This window comes from Eumetopias jubatus, unplaced genomic scaffold (assembly GCF_037043125.1).
Source record: "Eumetopias jubatus isolate StellerSeaLion01/CBP00866 unplaced genomic scaffold, mEumJub1_p1.0 scaffold_1, whole genome shotgun sequence".
NCBI lineage: Eukaryota > Metazoa > Chordata > Mammalia > Carnivora > Otariidae > Eumetopias > Eumetopias jubatus.
The window spans coordinates 91,586,433-91,608,574 of NW_028274807.1; the positions used below are offsets into that span (position 1 = coordinate 91,586,433).

Here is a 22,142-nt window from a genome sequence, read left to right on the forward strand (position 1 = left end):
TCATTGGGGAGCAGGCACTACCATCAAGAGGTCCCACAGGAAGGGGCAGTGGTGTCCCACCAGACTGACTGAGACAGTCCAGGAACAAAGGCCTAGCCAAAGGAGTGAGGGCGCACTCGCCTTGGCTCGCTTTACAAAGGGATTCTGTACTTCATTCATCTCCACTGGCAGCAATAAATGTTCTCGACAAGTATGACTTGACTCCTGTTCAAATTTGACTTATTTAGTTAAACAGCTTACAAAATAACCATTGTTGCCTCTTTTCACCTGCTTTGTTCCTTCAAAATCTACTAACATTTACCAGGTCTACCCAAGTATGCTTATAGTATTCATGCATATTCATGGGCATGGTTAAGAAGTACTCACCTGCCATGTATAGCTTTGGACAAACAATATATAGGCAAATTTCTCAAATACATAAAAATCTTAGAAAATAATAAAAATTATAAAACTCATATTTTCTCAATCCTTATGGAGGTAAGTCATATGTGGTAGGGCCGATATTATCAGTTGTCTCATTAAAATCTCTCTTCTCTCCTCCGGATCCTTCCGATTTTCCTATTCCTTCCCCTTTAAATGTGTGACTCAGCACAAACGCACATACGTGACAAGGTAGTGAGTCAATAGCCATCACTCGAGACCTCCGCTGACACCAACAGGGGGCTGTGAAGATAGGGTAAGAAGGAATAACTCAGACACAGAGGAAAATAAACAGGAAATCGGATTTTTTTTTGAATACTGGAAAAAATGACTAGGATCTCCGAGAACATTGATAATAACATGAAAAGGAAAAAAGAATAAAATACATAGTGCTGAATTTTTCATTACACAATGAGATTGCAAAGACATCAGTTAATAATTTAATCCTAAATGTATGTTACATTCGTGTAGTCATAATTATGCAAGGTATAAATGTTTTTAAACTTTGAAGTAAAATAGGACTTTGGTTTTCCCAGGGATCATCTTACCTTTATCAAATAGCCCCCTCTCTTCTACCCCACACGGGGAATCCATCACGGCTACCACCTTCCCTCAAGCTAGTTGCTAATATAATTGTAGGCGGTTAAAGACAGTGGAGTTTAAGAAACTCCTTGTTTTTAAACTCACACTGGCATGGCATCTCAGCTCTATTCTTGTAAGTACTGGAAAATAATGTATTTCTATGGGAACTTGAGGCTAGCCAAATGTGGGAGTCTAAGGCAAATGGCTCAGACTCCATCTGACCACCTCTGCTGTTATCACTTCTCACCACTGTGAGAATTGCCCATTAAAAAAAAAAAAAAAAATCTCATAACATCTCTAGGAAATGAAGCTTGTTAGCTTTGAATTTTAACCTTAGTGTTAAAATTTTATTTTCCAAAAGGATTTCTATGTTCTGTAACTGTTTGTTCTTAATTGAAATAAAATCTTAGCACTGCCTGTTTGTTTACTCAGCTGTTTTCTGGAAGTCTTATTGATATTCAATAGCTGATCAATTGCTTTATCTTTGGTTTTTGAAAATTAGAGTTCTCTCATTCCACAGTGCCTGAAGATTATACTTGAAAATAATATAATGACAATTACTAGATTATGGCTTCACTGTTTGATCACTTTCCCCACAACCAATACAAAATGTCCATTGTTATTTTGGCTGGTGCTTGGTTAGGGAAAGAAGAGAGGTTCTAGTCAGTCTTAGGAAGGATGATATAAAATGGAAATCCAAAACTTTCAAAAGAAACTTCTTTTCAGAAAAAGAGAATCAATTTTCATAGCTTTGCAATAAGGTATCAAAGTATCAAATCTTTAGAATTCTTAATAGTTCAACAGCATTGTCCATAGGAATGAATTTTGCTCGTAGTCTCCGCTTTCCACATTAGTGTCAAGAGCCTTGAATACCAACAACGCAGTATAAATTTACTGCACCTGGCTTCTCTTCCTTTCCTTTTTTTTCCTTTTTATTTTTGAGAAGGGGAGGGGCAGAGGGAGAGTGAGAGAGAGAGAATTTTAAGCAAGTTCCATGCCCAGTGCAGAACCAAAATGGGGCTTGAGCTCACAACTCTGAGATCGTGACCTGAGCTAAAACCAAGAGTCAGATGCTTGACTGACTGAGCCACACAGGTGCTCCATCCCATCTTTGTTTTTAAGTTCTCTGCAGAGGAAGGATTTGTAAAGCAATATGGTATTAGTAAAATAATAATAATAATAATAATAGAGAAAGCAAGGTTTACAAAGTACTTTCAGAATGCTTATTTCATTTCAACTTCACGAGAATTTGATATATGCATTTTCTCCATTTTACAACTGAGGAAACCAAGAGCCAAAGAGGGTAATACCTTCCTTTGAGTCCAAAGACTTGTTTTGTCCTCTACTTGTTATTTGAAATATGATCCATGGACCAGCAGTATCAGCATCACCTGGGAATTTGTGAGAAATGAAGAATTTTAATCTCCTCCCCAGATCAAATGGATCCCAATCTGTGTTTTTAAGAAGATCCCTGGGTAGGGGTGCCTGAGTGGCTCAGTTGGTTAAGTGTCTGACTCTTGATTTTGGCTCAGGTCATTACCTCAGGGTCATGAGCTTGAGCCACCATTGGGCTCTGTACTGAGCATGGAGCCTGCTTAAGATTCTCTCTCTCCCGCTCCCCTCCCCCTCCCCCACCCCCCCACACACATTCTCACTTTCTCAAAAAAAAAAAAAAAAAGTCCCTGGGTGATTTATATGCACATTAAAGTCCAAGAATTGCTCGTTTACCATATTGGAAAGTATTTTCTTGTCAGCTCAAAGTTAACTTGGCACAAGGACTAATGAGGTGGCCACTCTTAAGTTTTGGTTCAAATTAATGTCTCCTAATATCATTTTTGCAGAGGTTTATGGACCAAAAGAACCCAAAATTAAAAGTTCAGTGATAATAGGATAAGTTCTCTCTCTCTGTCATTTTCTTGAAGAGATATTGGATTTTATTCTGTAATATTCCAAAGACATGAAGTCAAACAACAAAAAAAGACATGTTAGCCAAAAAGGAGAAGTGATATACACTTGATGATCAGCCCAATTGAAATATTATTAATTGTATAGCTAGTCCACGCCCTAAATGCTTCAATAATCTCAGCTTCTTTTGTCTTCTACTACTTCCCGTGTCCCTCCATCATTTGCCAAAGCATCTGGATGATGAGCGGAGCTCTGCTGATCTCTGGTGCTGGGGGCAACTTGTCTTTCAAAACGTCTAAACAGATTCTTCCCAACTTGTATATATTAGGATGATAAATTCTGCCCATAAAATACATTTGGAAGGTTGCCACCGGGTATTCTTTTGTAAGAAATAGTTCGAGTACACAAGTCCCCCACTCAAAGGAAGAATCCCAAAGGAGACTACCCATGATCACATGAAAATCATGTATGTTCTGATCCACATCTGCCTTGATGCCAGGCCCTTGATCATTTTCAGTCATTCCTGGATCGTTCTTCAGGGCATTTTGGTGTTGTTTGTATGTGTAGGGGTTCAGAATATGTCACCCTAAAATATGCTACATTGACATATTGATTATTTTGAATAAAGATAGTTAAGAAACAGTTTAAGAAGGACATTTTGAGCTTCCTCTGTCCCCCTGAAAGCAGGAAATAAATCTCCCATGTGAAAGATACACTCCCTGTACCAGGAGGATAGAAGACAACCTTAACACCAGAGATAGGGAATTTAGGGCCAAGAAGACTTTATAAACCTTGTTCATTCTTTACCATTTGCCACTCCAAGCCCAAACCCTTCTGCCTTGTCAATTCTACACAAACTTATTATTTCTTTGTCTAAAAAGTATAAAAGCTGCCTGCTCTGGTAACTTCTTTGAGTCTCATTTGAGGGGCTCCTATTCATGCATACATACGTAATTAAATTTGTTTTTCTCCCATTAATCTTTTTTATACAGGGGTGTCTTGGCCAAGAACATAGAAGGGAAGAAGAAAATTATTCTTCCTCCCCTACAGATGCTTGTTTTTCTCATCTTTTCAGCTTCAAATTTTTCAAACCTAAAGAAAAGTGGCAAGAATAGTAAAAATCACTGATACATTCTTCATATAGATTTCTCCAGTTATTAAAATTTTGCCTCGTTTGCTTTCTCTCTGCCCCTTGTATCTCTCTCTCTCGCTCTCGATTTTGCTCTCTCCTCAAGTAAAACCCATTAAAACACGTTCCATAGAAAAATCAAATTATTTCTTTTAATAAAATCACACTGTCATGAATACACTATGCTAATTCCCCACTTTCAGGTCTAAATTTGTTCCCTGCATCAAATGGAGCCAAGTAAGCACAGTTCCTTAGACGCTGCTAGGGGAAGAGGCTGTGGACAGCACACACCCCATTGTCCCTCTCCTCCTCTCTTCCAGCCCTCCTATGGCATTGCTTTGATGGTCATAGCAGCACTCGGCAGGGGCAGGATCTTTGAAGAAGGAAAAGCAAGCAGCAAGGGCTATTTGCTGGTAATTCATATTTTGTATATCTTTGAGGGTAGCAAGTCTTTATTCTTTGAGAACAGATCATGCAATTTTTGAAAACAGCCAAAAATTACTGAGAACCCAAATTGGTGATGCTATTCTATGTCTAAATCATGGGCATCTCTGAAGTAATGGCATGTACACAGCCAACTACATTTAAATAGGTATAGCTTTCCAAGGTGACTCCTCGGAAGAGAACCACCTGTACCTTGGTATCTACATACTAATACATTTGTTTTTAAAAATCTGTCTTCTCAGACACTATATGCTTCTGATGGGACAGAGCATTGGATAAGTTAAAAACCTGTCTAGAAATCAATTTGTCATTATGTATCATGAGCTCTAAAAATATTTATAACCTTTGCCCCAATAATTCCACTTTTAGGAAACTATACTAAAGGAATAATAAAATATGTGTTAAAAGATAAAAAACTCAAAGGCATTCATCACAGAGTTATTTTAAAGAGAAAAATAAAATGAACTCAACCAAAATTTTCCAATATAGGTAATAGACTAAATGATTTATGACAGTCTATCCAATGCTTAACCTAGTAACATAAAAAATTTATAATGTTAAAAGAAAAAAGCAAGAAATAAAACTATATACAGCACAATTATAACTAGGTTATAAAATATATGCATATAAAAGCCTGGAAGGAAATACAAGATAAATTAAGAATGGCTATCTTTAGTGGAAGTACCTATGGGTGATTTTATTATCTTTTCCTTAATATTATACAATAAGTATATGTTCCTTGATAATAAGAAAAAAAAATCCTTAAAAAACTCATTATTCAGTATTATTCTGCAGAGAAGGACCAATTCATATCAACTTTTCTTTGCCTATTTACAAAGAAAAATTATATATTCTGATACTTGCATCACAGATCATTGTTGCTGCATAGACGGAAGCCTGTGGAAGCATTTTATTTACAGAATTCCTGTGGCATAAAGTTTTTTATGACTACCTCTACCACACATCCCTGAGACACACAGTCTGGAGGGTCACTGAAGTAACTATTACACAGCACCAATTGTGATGTTTCACCTGCCTTTTTATAAATAACGACATGATACCATATGTGGGTTGGCCCTATTTTCTTTGCTTGTGTTCCTCATAACTGTCTTCTCCAAATGTTTGGTTTCATTCTTTCCCTGCACTTACAAAATATCACCTCATAAAGTATGAGGTGATCAGAGACCAGAGTCCCTTAAATCAAATGTATTGAAAGTTGAAAGACCACTGGCAGAACAAAGCTTTAATTTACAGTGGCTTGATTCATTGAGATGGCGTGATGGAGTCCAAGTTCAATCAGATATTTCACAAGTTGCCTGATCCACTGAGCAGTGCCCTGGGCTCCCAGACAGGGACACAAAGGACTATGGGGCAGCCTTGACAAGTCACAGATTATCAAGACAGAATGGACTGGAATGACACCTAGGGGCAGACTCCTGTTTTTGACAAGTCATGAAAGGAAGAGAAAATCAGAAAACAGACCCAACGAGCATCCCAAATTTATAAATGTAAGCATATCCTGCTTATACCTCAATGAAAGGAAACCAGAAACACTCAGACCACATGAGATAGAGCTCAAAATCACTCTCCACACACATTCTTTAATAAATGGCATGAGAATTTGAAAATTAACTATTGCTTATGTTCTTTCATTGTGATCGTCTATCAATCTGAGGCAAGGTGCAAAACAAACATGCATGAATAATCAAGACCTTTACTTTCTTTTTAAGTAAGTGTTTAGGGACATAGAAAGACAAATATTTCATAAGAAATAGTTAGACTGAATCCCTGATATTGATAACAAGTCTGCCTTTTCTCTAAGTCTTGTACAATAGGTTTATAGATATGAATAGCTGTGTCAGGCCCTACTTCCTCAAACCAGAGGGTAAAATTAGGGTAGTATAGCCAACAAAAGTGCAGCCCTAAGAACAGTACCTGTCATAGGGACCACTCAATTCAAGCCGGCTGATGGTGATAGTAATCATAATATGGAAAACACAATAGGCTTAGATTTTGAAGACCCCTGTTCAAGTTCTAGATCTTTTATAAAGGGAGATAATAAATCTTAACATTCTTAATGAGATTTCAGGAAGAAGCAAATGAAATAATGAAAGATGAAAGGATTTTTAAACTCTGAAACATTACCTTGCCTTTATTGACAACACACCATATGCTCACTAGGCATTGTCCTATTTAGTCCTCACTACAAAGCTGAGGCCAGAAATATTATTGCCCTCCCTAGATGAGGTCCAGAAGGTGAAGTAACTTCCTTATAGACAGAAAGTAGCAAAACTAGAGTTCAAACCCAGAGTTGGGACTTGATATATTTCTTCTTTGTGTTTTATTATATTACTGTTTTTAAGACCTGCTAGGTCCCAGGTAATATTAATATTATACATACCTGGGATTGCCCAAAAATGACCCCAGGAGCTTGCTCTGTGTCCAATACAGTAGCCATTAGCCAAGTAGGACTATCAAGCCCCTGAAATGTGCCTAGCACAACCAAAGCACTAATTTTAATTTAAACTTTATTTTTAAAAAATTTTAGTTAAATTTAAAAATTGGTACTTAATTTGGGTATTGGAAAACTTTGAAGTATTTATTTGGAACAATTTGGAGATGAAAATCTACTTTCTAACTATAAATTTTGTGAAATCTAAATACAGATCAAGTATTTCAAAGAAAATTTAGTGTCCAAATTGAGAGATTCTGTAAGTGTAAAATACATACCTGATGACTTCAAAGACTTAGTATTTAAAAAATGTAAAATATCTCAATAATGACTTTTATATTGATTACATGCTGAAATGATATTTTGGATATAGTGATTTAAAGAAAATGTGTTATTAAAATGCATTTCATATTTTTGTTTCCTTTTTCTACTGTAGTTAGTAACACACCCACACTTGCATATATGTTTTGCACTGTATTTCTGTTGATCAGCACTAGCCTGGATAAGTCAGCTGGAACTGAGAGCTCTCCCCTCTTCCCAGCAGGTGGGGCTGACCAGGAACTTGGCCATCCTATCTTAGAGGTAAGTTACCATGGACCCCAGGTCCCTCTTGTTTTGTCAATTCTTCACAAACTTATTGTTTCTTTGTCTAACAGTTACAAAGGTGTAACTGTTGGTCATTTCTTTGGCTCTCCTATAGGCATAAAATTAAATTTGTTTTTCTCTGGTTAATCTGTCTTATGTCAGTTGAATTATTAGACTAGTCAAAGAACCTAGAAGGGAAGAGGAAGAAAGTTTTCCTCCCCTATGCTTGCCCTATAAAATGAGAGATCGAGAAGGAAGCAGGTCCTGCTCCTAGAATGTTCACCTTAAAATGTGCGCAGTGCCCTGCTCACAGCACACCTTTCTGTTCATGTCATCAACACCACATCTTGCTGAAACTTGCTTAAAGTTCCCCTAATAAAGCCTTTCTAACCCATAGAACTGTAGAATTTGCCTTGGCTCATGACAGATGGTGACCATGAAGGGAACCACCTTGCATAACAGGGGCTCCTGGGAATACTTGGAGAGAAAGATCTAGGAAAAGACTGAACTTCCTCCTAATAGGAAAACAGATACTCAAAGAACAATGAGATTTGTGATCTTATCGTAAATGTGACACATGTGTAATTAACACAAGAGAAGCCAAGGGCATACTGGTTACATCTGTAACCAGTGTTGTTCTCCTGAGGCACATTATCCCATAAAAACATAAGTGGCATTAAAGCGAGATTCCTGTACTAACACACAATGTTGCATTTAGCCCAGAATAAAACTGAAACACAATACAATTTATATACTCCAGGGACAGGGCAATTCCTATCCACCAGCAAGCATGACAGAGGGCTACCTACTGATGAGCAAATCTACCTCTGTTTAAATGCTAATTAAACATCTACTGAGAGTGTCCAACTATATGTCAGGACATAGAATAGACATTAAGACAGTAATGTGAAATAATATAAAAAGCATTGGTTTCTCATTATGTGATCCAGGTCTCAGTCTCCTAATCTGTGAAACAATAATAGTCCTCAAATGGGTATTGAGAGCCTTAAGTTGATCATGTATTTTAATGACTTAGACAGGGTGTGACATAGTAAAGACTTTAAATTTCAGCTCCCTCCCTCCGAAAGCTAGAAGAGTAGAAAAGAGTCCCTGCCCTGAAGGAGTTAATGCCGTTGCCAGAGGAGCAGACCAGACTCAGTCCTCAGGGCTTCTCCTCCTCATTAGACCGAGGACAGCCCAGCGGTGGTGGCAGGAAGGAAGGAGGGCCACTGCAGCCCGTGGGTGTGAAGGTAGGACAAGAAGGGACAGGAATGTGACCCAGAAGACGTAAGAAATTGAACTGATCTAAAACGATCCCAGAACAAAAAGTAAGAATTCCCTCCTTAAAGATAAAATTGATTTTCAATTTGATTTCTTGTCATTTGCCTTTCCTAGAAATGTTTAGCACGGAAAAACCAACTATTTGAGGAATTTAATGAGCTATGTTCCAAATAATCACAATTTTAAACTGAATGTTTGTGTTCTACCAGAAACCTAGATTTTTGTGAAATGGAAACATGCCTTCCCCCCTATACTTTACAACTAGGTATTCCAGGTAGGGTTTTTTTTTTTCCCTTTTATCTCAAAATCTCAAATTTGTCCACCGCACTCCCTTTGTTCCCATGGTCACTGCCTGAGTTCAGCCTTTCTATCCTCTTTCTGTTAGTATTCCTGATGGCCCCCACTCTCCAGTTTGTCCTCACTCCAGTCCCTCTTCCCTGAGCACAACACTGTCTCAGGATCCCACAGTGTCTATGCTGCTTTCTACACTATCTGCAGCTCCCCATTTCGACAGATGAGCCCCGGCCACTTAGAACGCACTGGGACTGCATGACCTGTTGTGCCTAATTGCCTGCCCCGGGTCTTGAGCAGCCCTGACCCAGGACACCCCATATCTGGGACATACTGGGCACCACACCCTGGCCATCTCTGCTCTCCTTAACCTGCTCCCACTCTTCCCTGTGCCCTTCCCTTCTCTCTACCTCAACTTCAAAGCCTCAGCCCCAAATGTCACTGACTTTTTAAAACCTTCATCCGTTCACTTCTCCCTCCAAGCCCTAGCAGACTCTTACACTTCCTCAGCATTTACAGAGAACTTTGTGCATACCGCTAGCACAACTCTAGTCATATCACATCAGATGAGAATGAACTGTATACACATTATTTTTCTCCATTACATTATTCTGAGAGGAAAGAACATCTTTTTTTTTTTTTAAAAAGATTTTATTTATTTATTTGGCAGAGAGAGAAAGAGAGTACAAGCCCAGGGAGCGACAGGTAGAGGGAGAAGCAGACTCCCCACAGAGCAGAGCCAGACGCAGAACTCCATCCTGGCAGACGCTTAACCAACTCAGCCACCCAGGCGCCCCAGGACATTTTTTTTTAATCCCTAATTTAATGATGGTGTGGGCAAGGTATCATCTTCAAAAATCAGGGCAGCTAATCAGTAGTCCTTTAAAGTGTCCAGGATGGAGTGAATGCCTCCAAAAATATTTATAGAAAAGAAAAAAATTAGAGACCAGAAAAGAAAAGGAAAGGGGGGGGTGTTTAGCAATTAAATTTAAAATTTAACACAAGTGGTTTTTAGCCTAGTTCCTAGAGATGAAGTTGCTGTGCTGTGATCAAGGACAACCCACATTGTTTCTGTGAATGTCACTCACCCCATCTGCAAAGTGGAAATAATAGTAATAGATCCTACCTCCCTGGCACTGTTATGGGAGTAAATGAATTTCAAGAGTGGCTGTAAAATTCCAGTTTTGAATTGAGTCCAAGGTCATTCTATTTTTTAAAATGTCTTTTTCAGAAAATTGGAAATTTGCTCTAAAATTTTTTTGAAAAAATATTCTCTTTTGTTGAATAATGATAGGAGATAAAACAGGACACAGTTCCAACTCATCCCCCTTTATTAATGAATTAAGCCACATCAAAATGTAATAAAAAGGGTATAAGAGGCTCCTAAGAAGCATTCAAATTTTTATCCATCATTTTCCTTCCATAAAATGAGCATTTCTATTAAAATTATATTACATAAAAATGGAATTTTAATGTGTGGAGATTCTTTAAAATCACAAGACCACCTGGTAAAAGGCAGGCTTAACACTACTTTTCCCTCCATAGAAATTAGGAATGAAAGAAATCAAAAATGATTGAAATTAGAAAATGCAAAACCAAAATAGTCACAAAATAAATGTGCTCCCCAAATGTGGAAGTGTTAGGACATCCAACCTGAAGATGCCATTGTTAAGAGTATTAGGTTCTTGGTGGGCAGTGACCATGGGTGGTAAGAAGTTCCACATGGGTCATGAAAGCATATGGGTCATGCGGGAAGACGCAACTTCAGGGAAAGAGGCCACATCTGACCGGGAGACGGGGATTGTGACACTGCGGCTCAGTCAAAAACATGAATTCCTTGCCAACAAGGTACATGCCATGAGAGAGTCACAGTAGGCAAAAATACAGTAAAGTTGAAAGGATGGTTACTCCCAAGGGAAATGGGCTCCACAAAGAATAGGGAAAGGGTGTGTTTGGTAAAGATGTATCAATAGTCACTCTGTAATGTCATTTACAAAATACGATTATTGGTGATGAATAGAAAACATTTCAAATTGAGAAGTGTTGAGACAATAAGCATAAAAGCTCATACACTGTATTTGTAAATATTTTGGGGATGTGAATACTTATCTTGATCATCTCTGAAGAATTTTAATTTTTTCTCCTTTATAATTTTAACCAAAACATCGCTATTCATTTTTTCTTAACTCTTTCTTATAGGCACCAAATTTTAATATCTAACTCAATCTTTGGGAAAGAAACAGCATTAAGAACTCCCCTCCAGAACAAAACAGTGATGTTCTTTCCTACAAATAACCAAATCCAAAATCTACCAAAACAAAAACAAAAAGCCCGCACACAAAAAAAGTAACAAAAATCACATTCTAGGGCTTCAGTGCATTTAGCAGCCTTCACTGAGCAGCCTAATCATCCTTCAGCCTACCTCCAAAAAAAGTAACACCCTAGCTCATCAAAATATGCATTTTCCATTTGCTTTTTTTTCATTAAAGATAACAAATAAAGAAAAAAGAAGCCTTGAAGAAATTCGCAATCAATTGCGACTCATTTTGATGTCATGTACAGCATACAGAGGTCAGGAAGGCTATTTGCAGCACACGTGACTAGGGGATATTGGTCTTCAAGGATTTGCTTTCTTCCAAACAGTGTAAAATACCCACAATTCCCAGTATGAAGGAACACAGACTATGTCCTTTGAGAATTCCATGGGACAGTACAGGCACCCGAGCTGTTCTTCACAGAGTGCCAGGGCTTCTGTCAAATTGACAGTTACCCTCTGTAAAATATTTCTCATCCTGTTTCAGTACTTTCATGGAGAGGTCAAGAGTCAGTCTATGGGGCACCTGGGTGGCTCAGTCAGTTAAGCGTCTGCCTTCGGCTTGGGTCATGACCCCAGGATCCTGGGATTGAGCCCCCACATGGGAATCTCTGCTCAGGGGGGAGTTTGCTTTGCCTTCTCCCTCTACCTGCCCCTTCCCCCTGCTTGTGCTCACTCTCTCTCTGTCAAATAAATAAAATCTTAAAAAAAAAAAAAGTCAGTCTGAGAAACTCCCATATGGAATCTTCTTCCAGAGATGAAAATGGCTGTCAAATCATTAATCACATAATCAAACTCTCTCCCTTCTTCGGTGTACCTCTTCAGTACTAGAATACAGTCTTCTATTAAAACCTGAGAGCAGTCTCCTTTAGGATTGTCTAAGGGGTGGCCACATGGTTTTTGCAAATGTTTCTTATATCCAGCAGTCACCATTTGGTCAATTTCTACAGTAGTGACCATCTTTGGTTTCGGTTTGCCTATTTCACATAACATGCGCCCACCTCCACCGCCTAGAATCAGTGTGTCTTTGCCACCATAGTCTTTTCCACTGGCCTTTTCCATACATGCCCTATATACACCCAAATCATCCTCCACCAGATGAACATCTCCAAATTGCCTCGAGTATAGAATTTTAATGTTCTTAGATGGTGAGTCTTCATCATACACCACTTCATCTATGTCACACCCATAACCAGGTGGCCTTCAGCAGTGATCCAATATAAGTTGAGGGCCCCTCCTCCAACTATGGGCGGTAATCTCTTCACCCGCCCGGTACAGTCCTTACTCAGTTATTTCGTTCTTTCTTCTACTTCGTTCAAAAGACCATCAACTTCTTGGCCTTGCGAATCACCATCATAACTCTGAAGTTCCAACAACACCAATCCCAATCCATGTGGGTAAATTCTCAAATTGGCAAAGCTGCCATTTTCGTTTCTGTGGGTCACTAAAATAACCGTGGTCTTGCCAGGTGTGCCCCGATTCCATCGTCCCTTGCTCCTGGAAAATGGATTGGAGGCCCTTTTAGAGTGGTCTCACCACGAAGCATGCCAAGCATGAAGTCCAGCGTGCCAGTGCTGTGCTGCCGTCATGCGGAGGAGAGGCCCTGTGGCCTGCCTGAGGGAGGTGGCCTCGGGAGACTGGGCGGCAGTGGGGATGTCAGGCTGCCCAGGGAGTACCTCTCAGAAGAATTTTAATATGAAAAAAATAAAAGATAAAAAATGTATGTGAAAGCAGAAGACCCAACAAACAAGAGTCTTCCAGGGTCTCAGCCGAGTTCCTTGGAGAGGGCAGCACATCCATTGTCCCTCAGACACAGCTCAGGAAATAACTTTTCTTACACCAGCATCTCCCCCGTGAACTAGAAGAACTGGATCTCCTGAGGGATTTCATTCACTGTTAACAGTCTTTCATAGGCAGGAAAGATCTAGCTTAAAACCCTCAATGTACTTAAGAAATCTACAAGGCCACAAATCACTAGGACTAGAGTCTCCCGTTTGGCTTTCTAACCTCACTGTCAGATACCAACACTGACGTCATTTTACAATTGCAATATTGTGATTTATAAGAAATACATATTTGGTCATTTAAATATATATTTTCCTTATCTATTTGCCTTCTTCCACAGTTCCTAACTCACAGCTCCAGAAAGCCTTGGAATTTCCTAAGTGTGAAGAGAGATAAAGTTGTCTTTATGTTAATGAGGTGACTTTTGCAAAGCACCAAAGGATGGAGTCTGGGGGCCAATGGAGCCAACACTGTGATCTGAGGGTTAGAACTTACAGTCCCACCCCCTGACCCATGGGGTGGGGAAAAGGGCTAGAGGTTGAATCAACTGCCAAGGGCCAATGATGTAATCAATCGTGCCTATGTAATAAAGCCTCCTAAAAATCCAAAAGGACTGGACGCAGAGAACTTCCAGGTTGATAAACATGTGGAGATTTGGGGCGTGTTAGTGAGCCTAAAGAAGGCATGGAAGTTCTGTACCCTTTGGCCATACCTTGCCCTACGTATCTCCTCCGTCTGGCTGTTCCTGAATTATATCCTTTTATAATAAACCAGTAATTTAGGAAGTAGAATATTTCTCTGAGTTCTGTGTTCTAGCCTCTTGAGCAAATTAATCACACCTGAGAGGGGGTGTTGGGAACCAATGACCTATAGAAAGTTGGTGAGAAGTGCAGGTAACAAACCTGAGTTTGTGGCTGGCATCTGAAGGGTGGGAGGGAGGGCAGTCTTGGAGGACTGAGCCCTTAACCCGGAGAATCTGCTGTTATCTCTGGGTAGAGAGTGTCGGAACTGAGTTAAATTGTAGGGCATCTGGCAGTTTCCGGGGCATTGTTTGTTGTGGGGGAATCCCGGCAGGTGAGAACACACACACACACACACACACACACACACACACACACACACACACACACACACACACACACACACCCTGGAATTGGTCTCTGAATACCATTTTTACATGTGAAAAGCTGGTCCTGCTTCCAAAGCAACTTCACACACATTAGCTCTTTTGATGTTCAACATAGCCCCTTGCAACAGGTAGTGCCGTTATTTTCTGGATGAGAAAACAAAAGAGCACGAAGGTCATCCTCCTAGAAAGAGGCACGTGGAAGACAAAACTCCAGGTCTTCTGGGTCCAAATCGAACGCCTGTCTCACTTCCATTTTAAATTGCATAATGATCCTAAGAAGATTCAGTTCTCCAAAAAAAAAAAAAAGAGCAAAACCTTTGGCAAGGGCTCCTACATTTTTCCAGGGCCCCTTGGAAGAGTAGGTGCTGTGTTTTCATCACCTGGCAGGGGATGGGGGGAGACCACAGTGAGCTGAATTTCTCCCGTGCAAGGGGGAGGCATTGGCCCCAAGCACAGGCTGCAGATGGGCAGAGGGAGGGGAGACCAGGGTGCCACGCTCCAAGCGGGGATTAAACATCCACGTTGGAAGGAGAACAGCTGTGGCCCCTTTACATTACATTTTTTAAATTCTGAGCGTGTAAAGAACTATAAAAATCCCAAGTAGGCCCTGGATCATAACAGATGAATAAGGGATTTATAATCTTTAAACCGCAAGGAGAATGGCTTGCATTTGTACCATTTCCTATTTTGATTACAATCATTGTCCTGAGAGCAGATTCATGTTGTGCCTTTTCTGATTCTTTTTGCAATCCATCACAAGGAGACAACAGAATGGTAATGCTGCCGTACATTCTTTGAAAGACAATAAAAGCCCTATGTAACTTCAGACCTTCCCATTTGTTTTTGTTTTTTTTCTTTTCTTTCTTTTCTTTTCTTTTTTTTTTTTTTTGATTGTCATAATTTGATTGGGCAGTCATTTTCTATTGTGGCCTGTTAGCTACCTCATTAACCTGAAAAGGTGAGATGGTCTGGACAATTAACTTCCAGAATATTAAAAAGGTTAAAGCAAAGAGCCTGCCGCTTAGTGCTTTTCATAAACTAGTTTGGGTATTAAATTCTGATATCTTGTTCCAGGTTCCCAGCCTGTAATCCTAAGAAATGGCACAAAGCAAGGCAAGGCTCTTCCTGAATTGTTTTAAAATGGCATTCTTCTCCTAATGCTTTCTGGGCCTTATGTAGTTTATATGCCAATAAACCTTGGGGAAATTTCTATGCCTCCCTTCGCTACATCGCCCTGCTGCAGCAGAACGTCCTTTTTTCCTTAGTAGGGACTTTTTTCGGCTCAATCTGTTTTACTTGGTATTAAAGGAACTTGCATGAAATTGATAAGAACGTCTATCACAACCAAAATTTTCTATTACTCTAGAAATTCACCATTCACAAAAGCAGCATGAAGATATTGGCGGAAGCTCATATGCAAAGAAAAAATGCAAAAGCCTCAGAAACTGGTGGGCGCCTCTGGGCTCTAGCCTGGCTCTTAGCTCTCCCGGCCCAGAGTAGAGCTGTGGTGGGATGCGCCCACCTGTCTTACCGTGATATCCGTGTAGCCATCGGGAAAACGCTGGCCGCATCAGCGCAAGAAAACTGAAAAAGGAAGACATGGATTATGTGACATTTTCCAGGTGTCATTCAAATCCTACCGCTGGGTAAATGCCAGGATGACATGAAAATCCAGTAATTTCTAAATTAAGAAGGCAACATTAACTTTTTCTTCTCTGTTAGTTTTTTCACTCTCAGCCCAGCTAGCTTGCCCAGGCTTTTACAGCCTAGGAAATACATGGAGCCTAAGAAACTAGTAGCAGGCCCTCAGCTGACCTGACTTTACAGAAGTACACTCCTATCCTCATTGCTTATATTCCAACCATCCCCTGGGTGGCTTGGGACCTACGGGGACTTTCCTCTTGGAGGCAGCAAAGCTTAGGGCAGATTATACCACGTGTGGCATATCTAGGAGCTCATTAAAACATTTCGACACAGTGCTTTAGGAGAGATTTCGCAGGCTCAGGAATTCCAGTTGGATATATAAAGAGCCTTTTGTTGTTTGTTATTCTCATTGTGATCATTATACAAATGTAAATGAAACATACACTCTGCTCTTCATTTGCATGCAAATTTGGCAAGTGGTATTTGAAAAAAAAAGCCTTGTCACCCACTTCTTTTACCAATCGGTATCCTTCTCAGACAATAGATTAACTCATGCATTTACCATTCATTTATTCCACAAACATTTACTCTACATCTCTCAGGCACCAGGCAGTGGGAGAGGGTAACAAAAATGATGAGAGCCCCCTGCCCTAGTGCGGAGAGAAATCTAGACAGATAAATTGTAAGTACTATTTGCTTGTTAAGTGGTATAATTCATGTACCAATAAAATTCTATATCGGGAAACCCAAGCAGGCAGGTTTAGTGGAGACGTTACTTGAGTCAGATTTTGAGGAATGAGAAGGACGTTTCCAAACGGAGATAGCTCACAGGACATCCTTGATAGGAGGAAGAGCAAAGGCCGGGAGAAGATGTGTGTCAAGAGAATGCAACGTTAGTCCCGGCCTAAAAAAATATAATTCAGTAAAGGAAATCCTCTTTCCATTGCTTCCTCTCCACCTTCCCTAAATCACATAACACCCGCAAACTCCAATACAAATAATTTGGCACTTTGTTTCTGTTCCTCTCTGCCGTTATAAACAAAGACAAGATTTTGTTACAAGAGCCACAAAGGTGACATGCTCTTTCACATCGCTATCTCCCTTGATCTCACAGGTCGTAGGAAGAAATCGAATGCCGTTGCAGGACAGACGATGTCTCAAGGAGCTGGTTACTGCCCCAGCAATGAAGTGGTCTGAGGACTATATTTTCTAAAGACAGAATGAAACCACGGCATCTGGTAACAGGACAGGATTATCTTGAAGAACTGCCAAGATGGAAGGGTGCCGCAACTATTTCTCGGAGCAGGATCTGTTCTCCAGACCGTGCTGCCCAGGAAGAATATCATGTGAGGCACAAATGTGAACCACATATGCAATTTAAAAAAACTGTATAGCCACAATAAAAAAGCTTAAAAAAGTGAAATTCATTTTAATATTTTATTTAACCTAATCTATCCAAAATATAAACAATGTTTTTAAAGTAGTAGCAGGATATTTTACTTTTTTATATGCATATATATACTAAGTCTTTGACATCCCGTATGTATTTTCCACTGACAGCACATCTCCATTTGGACTTGCCACACACTGCAAGTGCCGAGTAGCCATGGGGGTCTGGTGACTCTGGTCTCAAACAGCATAGGTCTATACCTAAGCAACTATCCATGGCCCTCCCTTCCCTATACCACTCTGCATTGGTAGTAATCCCCAAATAATCAAAGGACTAACCAGGGTTAATCAAGACTCTAGCTAAGGACATGTAGTAAATATTCTTGGTTCTTTCATTCATTCATTTATTCACTTACCAAACACTGGTTCAGCAACTATTATTGTATGTCAAGTTATGTGCTTCATTTGGGAACACAAAGTGAACTGGGTCTTGGTCTCGGCTTTCAAAGTCTTGTTGAGGAGAAACAAGTAAACCGTAAGGATGCCGTGCCTTGAATCTCGACAGTGTGCGCACAGGAAGTCTTGGGAGCTCAGAAGGAAGTCACGAATGAAAAGGAAAAGAGGGGAGCTAGGGAATCATTCAGGGCACTGGGGGGCTAGTGAAAGTATAGTTAGGCCATTGTAAAGTGGAAGGGAAAACATACCTTGAAAGAAAAAGGAGTATGTGCAAAGACCTAAGGCATTATTCTACAAAGTCAAAAGTAAAAGTAAAGTGGGGCACCCGGGTGACTCAGCGGGTTAAGCATCTGCCTTCAGTTCAGGTCATGATCTCAGGGGTCCTGGGATCGAGCCCAGGCAGGAATCCCTGCTCAGCAGGGAGTCTGTTTCTCCCTCTCCCTCTGCCCCTCCCCCTCCTTGTGCTCTCTCTCTCTCTCTCTCTCTCTCTCAAATAAATAAATAAAATCTTTGGGGAAAAAAAAGTAAAGCATTATTTACAATAGCCAAGATATGGAAGCCATATAAATGTCCATCAATAGATGAATGGATAAAGAAGATGCAGTATATATACACAATGGAATATTATTCAGCCATAAAAAAGAATGAGATCTTGCCATTCACAGTGACATGGATGGAGCTAGAGAGTATTATGCTAGTGAAATAAGTCAGATAGAAAAAGAAAATACCATATGATTTCACTTATATGTGGAATCTAGAAAAACAAAAGCAAAACAAAACAGGTGAACAAACAAATAAACCAAAAAGCAGAAACCGATCCCCATAAATACAGAGAACAAAGTGGTGATTATCAGAGGGAAGAAGATGGGGGGCAGATGGACAAAACGGGGGGAAGGGGAGAGAGAGGTACAGGTTTCCATTTATGAAATGAGTAAGTCACAAAGACAAAAGCTCCAGTATAGGAAATATAGTCAATGGCACTGTAATAGCTTTGTGTAGTAACAGATGGCAGTAGCTACGCTGGTGGTGAGCAGTGCTTATAGTACAGAGAAGCAGAATCGCTCTGTTGTACACCTGAAACTAACGTAACACTCTGTGTCAACTACACTTCAATAAATAAAATAAATAAAAGGCTTTAGCACTTGGGTAAAATTTGTAATGAGGACATTCTGAAGATATCAGAGAATATGTTGGGAGCATCTGTGTGTCTGGGTATATGCATATACCCAGCCACAGTCGGCATGGCATGGAACCAGAGAGCCCACAAGCCTCCAAAACATAGTCTAGAGTCTTCTGATAATTTCCAGGAAAATCCCTGCAACTTGCTCTTAGATCGGGACAGTAGGGTCTGCTATTAACACTCCAGCACCAAACTAAAAATCCAACAAATTATGCTGCCAATGTATATGCTGGATATGAATGTAAGGTACTGTCATAGTTACTTAAACTTACGGTATTTTCAAACCAAAGGCTGGGGGCTTAAGGTCAAGATGTCTTGCTTATAAAATAAAACACATTGTACCAATTCAGAGAACACTATGCTAAAATATTTTCGGCAATAGTAGCAGAATTACACTTACCTTGGTTGACTCCCTTTGACTTTAAGGTGGCAGGCAAGGTTGCTCCTCTGTCTACATCTCCAGCCCCACCTCCTCCTACATGCCCACCCCGACGCTCACACGTGCAAGCACGCTGCACTCTGGTTGTGGCAAATTACTTACACTTCCTGAAATCCAGAGCTGCAGCCCTCCCAGTTGCACCCCTGTGCACCTATGATTCCCAGAATGCACTGCCAATTTCCACCTGACCAACTCCTTAAAACTCAGCTCAAGCTCAACCTCCTTGGGGAATCCTCCCCATCTTCCCACTCTCCACCCCTCTGGGTGGATGCTGCTCTTAGGGGCTCTCGTAGACCCCAGTGAATATCTCCGCCAGAGTTTTTTCTTCCATTTACTTGCTATCTTCTCCCACAAGACTGTTAACTGCTAGTGGGCAATGATTTTTTTTTTTAAATTTCTGTATCCCCTACTCAAGTGCTAAGTGATGATAAATGAATAAATGAATGAAACAATCAGTTAATTAGAACAAAATGATTTGGGTTGAAGAATTTATGTGTTTTGAATAATTTACATACAAAAGACAGAGTTGGGGCCAAATATTTTTTATGGAAAGTAATGCGTAGTAAAGATATAAAAGATTATAATTAATATAAAGAGAGGCAGATTCGGGGTGCCTGGGTGGCTCAGTCAGTTAAGTGGCTGACTCTTGATTTTGGCACAGGTCATGATCTCAGGGTCCTAGGACTGAGCCCTGAGATGAGCTCTGTGCTCAGCGGGGAGTCCACTTAAGCATTCTCTCCCTCTCCTTCTCCCTCTGCCCCTCCTCCCACCCTTTCTCTCTTTCTCTAAAATAAATAAATAAATCTTTAAAAAAAGAGAGAGAGAAAGAGGCAGATTTGGGCTCAAAGTAGAATTTTCTAAAAACCAGGACCATCCCACAAAAGAAGGGCCTGTCTCTGCATAGGCAAATTATGCCAGTGGACTGAATTCAGCCCATGCCTATTTTTGTAAATAAAGTTTTACTGTAACACAGCCACACCCACTTGTTTACACATTGTCCATAGCTGCTTTCACACACAGCGGCAGAACTGAGTAGTTATAAGAAAACCCTAGGGCTGCAAAGCCTAAAATATTTACCATCTGGCCCTGTATAGAAAAAATTTGCTGACCCCTGGTCTACTAATGAAGTTGTGAGATTCCCATTATAGAAAGTATTCAAGTAGAGTCTGGATCTGTCCAGGATGTGGAAGGAATATGTTCTCTTAACGGGAGAGTGGTAACCTTTAAATTTCCTCTCCTCTGGGCAGGTCTGTGATTACAGGTCTCCTTTTCTATGACAAAAACAAGTCATACTCTCTCATTTGTCTTTGACTGACAGCCCTATAATGGGTAGCATTGCTAGGTGTAGAAAAGGAAATCATTGCCCAGCCGCGGTTTAAGTAATGCACCTGACTCCCTAAATACAGTTTACTGGCGCTCTGAATAATGAAAGAAATAAGTTTTTGCCTTCAAGCGTCACCAGGGCACTATCATAGGAAGCTGTCATGAAAGATTCAAAGGAAGCCAAAGGGACAGTGACCTGACCTGCTGCTAACTCGGTATTTCCCACAGACCTAAACCCAGGCTCTCCCTCTGGACCACACGTATTAATCAGCTTGTAGCCCTTCGGCCTTCACTCACTGTTCTTTATGAGGCTGGGTGGTCGCGGTGGGAGAGGAGTCACCTATGAGATTACCTCTCCTGCTTGCTTTCTTCTTATCGACTCCCCTCAATGGTGCCCCGAGGTCAGGCCTCCAAGGCTGCTTTTTCATCCTTTGGCAGGTTTATTTACTAGGAATGACAAATTCTCAGAGTCAAGCACTCTGGATGAAAAACAATTCCCTTTCAGAAATCATCCCCTCTTCACATATTAATATGAGACTTGTGAAATGTTGTTAATGTTGGACTAAAACTGGGTGTGTACAAACATTTGTTGTGTATTAGGAGAGTTGAAATGTCTGCATGCTTCCAGACTTTCCTTTGCAGAGGCTGTCTCTTTAGGTAGATGAAGGAAGGAGCCGCGGCATCAGGAAGACAGAAGGCATGGCTGTATCCTGCCACGGAAAGCCTTGCTGCAGGGAACTGGCCACCCACGGCAGGGTGGGGGCAAGTGGCGTCTTTGCTCCCACCTCCACATCGGTGCAGCTCGTCGGCCATCTTAACACGGTTATGGTATCACTAGGTATATTGTTCTACCAGTAAAGGAGGGAGAGAAGCTAGCCCCAAAGGCTTCTTTTTTTTTTTTTAAGATTTTATTTATTTATTTATTTGACAGAGAGAGAGAGAGCACACAACCAGGGGAAGTGGGAGAAGGAGAAGCAGGCTCCCCGCTGAGCAGGGGGCCCAATGTGGGGCTCGATCCCAGGACCCTGGGATCAGGACCTGAGCCGAAGGCAGTCGCTTAACTGACAGCCATCCAGGCGCCCGCCCCAAAGGCTTCATTTTCAAGTGGTTACATGAGCTTTCCCCAAAGACACTTAACTTTCATTCAGCCCCCTTCAAATTGCTCCTCACCAAATCTATCAAGTCCCAGGAGATGTTCAAGGAGGAAGGCAGCTGAAAAGACCCCCAAATATTTGTGGTTGAAATTATTTATGGCTGTTGTTGACTTCTTCCGTGGCCACATTCGAAAACGATGCTTTCGGGTTTCTAGCAAATCCTTCTCCTTCCCCTCCTGTCCCTTCACTCGGTGGCTGTCTCCTTGCTGACCACAGCTGCTGTGCCAAGGAGCTGTACTC

General features: G+C 40.7%; 1 pseudogene; it reads right to left on the reverse strand.

Moving 5' to 3' along the window:
• Positions 1-11,706: 11,706 nt before the first annotated feature.
• LOC114207111 (spermine synthase-like) lies at positions 11,707-21,561 on the reverse strand (annotated as a pseudogene).
• Between the last annotated feature and the right edge of the window lie 581 nt (positions 21,562-22,142).